The 4,887-nt window shown below is 37.5% G+C and overlaps 1 pseudogene; it reads right to left on the bottom strand.

The window, feature by feature from the left end:
* Positions 1-203: 203 nt before the first annotated feature.
* LOC113060330 (dihydropyrimidinase-related protein 5 pseudogene) lies at positions 204-3,409 on the bottom strand (annotated as a pseudogene).
* Between the last annotated feature and the right edge of the window lie 1,478 nt (positions 3,410-4,887).

Here is a 4,887-nt window from a genome sequence, read left to right as displayed (position 1 = left end):
GGGTTTAAAAGAAACAAACACATGGTTGGGAATTGATTTTATCCACAGGGAGTTGCATGGATTTTTAAAAGACAAGGTTGCTGAATGGGAGGAATTGAAAATTTGATTCTTGATGATGAAGCACCACAAATGTTTTACTAAGAAATAACATGCACTGATAAATAATTCTCAATAAGACCATTAACATGTAAGTCAAATGAGAGTTCACGCTGGCTTTCATACCTTCGTGCCGCTGTAGAAGTCATCTGCGGTGCTGGCATTCATGAAGCTCTCGTTCAGGTGAACACTGGTGTCTATGCCACCTGGAAGCACCAGCTTTCCTGTGGCATCGATAACCTTGGCCCCTCCTGGGATCATCAGCTCCTTGCCCACTTGCTGGATAATGCCGTTCTCGATGTACACATCTGCTTCTTGTGTGAAGTCGTCGTTCACCACTTTCCCTCCCTTTATGAGAATGCGTACCGTTGATGAGCTGGAAGACATGGTTCAACCTAAAAAATTAAAATAAATCAAAAGACAATATGTTGATGTGTATTATATAACCCTACAGTGTCTTTATAACTCATTCAGTCATTTTTAATTTACTAGCAATTAGTACTTATTCAGCAAGGATTCATTAAATTGATTAAAAATGACAGTAAAAAATTTTTTTTCATTATTACAAAAGATTTATATTTCAAATAAATGTTGTTCTTTGAACTTTCTATTCAGCAAAGATTCCTAAAAAAACATTATTATGGTTTCCACAAAAATATTAAGCAGGACAATTGCTTTCAACATTGATAATAATAAGAAGAAATTAATCTTGAGCACCGATTCAGTATATTAGAATGGTTTCTGAAGGATCATGTGACACTGAAGCTTGGCCGTCACAGAAGTAGGTTACATTTGAAAGTATATTCAATAGAACACAGGTATTTGAACCTGCAATACTATTTCACAACATTACAGTTTTTTTACTGTATTTTTACCAAATAACTGTAGCGTATTTAATCAATTTTTTATTTAATTATTACAGACATTTCCAGAAATATTGAGATTATACTGATACTTCCAGGTTTTCCATGACCATGGGAAGTGGGACCCTGTTTATACAATAATATACACACCATACTTTTGGAATAATATCACATATCTTAACGGAGAGCTTGCATAAAACCATTTTCCACATTTGGGCTAAGGAAACGAACTATGTACTTAAATGAAATTTATGCATTTAGCAGACGCTTTTATCCAAAGCGACTTTCAGTGCATTCAGGCTAACAGTTTTTACCTATCCTGTGTTCCCTGGGAATTGAACCCACAACCTTGCGCTGCTAACGCAAGTCTCTACCACTTGAGCCACAGGAACTTACTTGACATCCAAACAGGATCAATCATTCATATCAACAGCTTTAGTTTAAAGAGGTTTCAAAGCATATCACCATTCTAGAATCTGACTTTAGCTGGTAAACAGACACCAACATGTGTGATTATTGTCAGCTTGGCATGATTAGTCACATTCGACTCCATATAATTATTCATGACACATAAAAGCAATTTAAAACAGCACTGCAGCAAATGTCCCAGTAATGTAACAAAACCTCAACTCACTACAGAAACAGGGTGTGTAAATCATATTAAATGATCAGAGCAATTCTGACCCAGATTTTCCAGCGTTGCATGTGCAGAGATGTGGGATTGTTAGCAGGAAATATATGTAGGCTAGCAGCTGTTGCTGCACATTCCTTGCAGCAGCGCACTTCCTTATGATTTAATCCCAAGTGAAAGCGTGTATGTAAAGTATGGCGCTGCCTAGGGTTCCCCCACACCCTGTTCTGAGCCCCTGATGGTGAATGGCGAGTGTGTGTGTGGGAAAGGAGGGGCTACTATGGAGCTGGAGAATAAGGGTGTGTCTCAGACATCCTACTATAAAAAGAAACAGTACAGTGCATGAGCTACAACTGTCCTGTCCTCACAGCACAGCCTAGAGAAAAATTATTGAAGCATTTGCTCTTTGTGATGACTCACGGAGGCCTTCCTCAAGAATGACCCAGTTTTGAACCGTGCCATATTCCATGAGATCCACATGGCGCTCTTTTGGATAGTATGAAGTACATGAAAACTTCTGATCTATCTTGTGAATACAACTTCTATTCAGTAAAACAGGAAGGGCCATTTAGTGCAGTTTGAACTATTAGAGCAAAACGAATCAGTGAAATAAACATAATATTAATGTATGATTTTAAATTGTGTAAATAATATCACAATCATATACTGTATTACACAATAAATATGATTTAAAACAATATTAAAAAATTGTTATATTATATTAAAATGTTAATTGTGGTAAGACAAAGAATCAGTGCAATATAAGTAATAAAAAATAATTTAAAATATTAAAATATTTAAATGGTGTATTGCATTGCACAAATTAAATGTAAAATATTTTAACATTTATTTTAGAATACATTATATATTATATACATTTTTATACCATGTTCACTGCAGCAAATTGAAAGAAAGGGCATTTAGCATATTTAATATTAACATTATACCTCATTAACCTATATTATTTCAGAATTTTCAATGCTAGAATGTTTAAATACTTCTAGTTTGCAAAAGCATGCATGCAGTCACGTGAAGTGTAAACATGGCTACAAGAGGTATTTCATGACCATGTAGACATGCACATTTGTGCAATGCAGTGAGTGCATCAGTGAGGTCTTCTGATATGTAGATTGCATGCACAAGGCTTCATTTAGAGGCTGATGATGGTGATGAAGTAGACTTGGAGCATATCGAGGGTTTCACACCAAGCTTACTCTAAACACATTTAACACGCCTCAAGGCATCATGAAATGCCAACGTTGGGCTTTCAAAATGTATAACGTTAATGATATTACAACGGCTTCATAACGGAAAGATCAGTTTTCGGGCGTGCGCTCGCGTCTACTCGCGTTGATTGCTGGTGGGCTCGAGCTGTTTGTGGATATACGACATCCACATTGATCGACTCGATTATTAAATATCGTTCAATCGATAGTTAAACAATTACCAGCTAACATTAGGAATGACACAAGGGAAGCACGAGACACAAGACTGGTAGATTCTTTCCATACCACAAAATTACATGATTCCGAGCCATATGTCTGTGCTAGTCAGTGAGTAGTTTCTTAAAATAACTTACAACTGAATGCAAAATAGCAACACATAACGCACTTACTTCCTTTGTTATGTCCTTAAAAAGCGGTTTTCCTTCACTTTCAGCACTGGTGTACAATGAAGCCTGTTAGACGGTCAGGCAGGCAGCAGATGCTACGGTTGGTCCAGCCCGGTAACCTTGCTGCAGCATCCAGACAGTGAAAGCCGGCTGTTGACCAATCACAGGCGACATACACAGCGATGGACTCATCAGCAGCCAATGGTATTACAGAATGGGCGTGTCCTGTCGTCAGTGGTACGTACCATTCACACAGATTCATAGGGGATGGCCACCGTGCAAACCAGACTAAAATACAATTATAATTTTTTTTTTGTATAAATATACATAAATATAAAATTTACAAATATAATGTATGTATAATATAGGTATAAAAAGTATTATATCTATTTAAACTAGTTGTTTCCATATTCTTATTCTTATAATACATATCATTATTTAAATACAGTTTAACATAACCATAAGGCCAAAGCAAAAAACGGATTTATCACAACTTTGCAAATTTATTAAAAAGTACATTGCACAATTCTTCATACCTTTAACTCAAAACTTAGTTGAAGCACTTTGGCAACAATTACAGCCTCAGGTCTTTTGAAGCTTTGCACATATGCATTTATTTATTTATTGATTTATTTGCCATTCTTCTCTTTAGATCATCTCAAGCTCTGTCAGGTTGGCTGGGGACCATCGGTGGACAGCCATTAATAGGTTTCTCCAAACATGTCTAATTGGTTCCACGTCCCATCTCTGGCTTGGCCACTCAAGAAGCTCTCCTGCATTGTCTTGGTTGTGTGCATAGGGTGACTGTCATGTTTGAAGGTGAACTTTAGGCCCTGTATTAGGTTCTGAGTGCTCTGAACCAGGTTTTCATTAAGGATATCTCTGTATTTAGCTGCATTCAGCCTTCCGTCTTTTCTGATCACTTCCCCAGTTCCTGCCGCTGAAAAACACCCCACTCCTCCATGCTTCACCGCTGGGGATGGTATTATGCAGGTGTTAAGTGCTGCTTGGTTTCCCTCAGACATGAATAAGGAATTGAGGTTCATCATACCAAAGAATATATATTTTTTTATAGTCTGAGAGTTATTTAGGTGTATTTTTGTAAAATCCAATCAGTTTCATGTATCTTTACTGAGGAGAAGCTTTTGTTTGGTCCCATTGCCATCAAGGTCAGATTGGTGGAGTGTGGCAGTGATGTTTGTCCTTCTCTATATAAGATCATGGAGCTCAACTATAGTGACCATCAGTGTCTTAATCACCTCTCCAACCAAGGCCTTTCTCCTTCGACTGCTCAGTTTGGCTCAGAAGGCTAGATCTAAGTCCTGATTGTGTCAAACTTCATCCATTAAGGACTGTGGAGGCCAAATGCTTCTTTTTTTTGGGCCAATTTTCTGTAGTTTTTCCCAGACCTTTCTCAACATAATCCTGTCTCTCAGCTTTGCAGGCCATTCCTTTGACCTCATGGCTTAGTTTTTTGCTCTGACATCTATTTCTGCTGTTAAGACAGGTGTGTGCGCCTTTCCAAATCATGTCCAATCCACTGATTTTGCCACAGGTTAACTCCAGTCTGAGTATAGAATCATCTCAGAGACAATCCAATGAAACTGGAATGCTTCTGATCTATATTTTAAGTGTCAAGGCAAAGGATGTGAAGTCTTGTGCAATGTCATTTTTTAAACGCTTCC

This window comes from Carassius auratus, chromosome 42 (assembly GCF_003368295.1).
Source record: "Carassius auratus strain Wakin chromosome 42, ASM336829v1, whole genome shotgun sequence".
In the NCBI taxonomy this organism is placed as follows: Eukaryota; Metazoa; Chordata; class Actinopteri; order Cypriniformes; family Cyprinidae; genus Carassius; species Carassius auratus.
The sequence above is the reverse complement of the archived record's forward strand: the minus strand, read 5'-3'. Positions and strand labels throughout refer to the sequence as shown.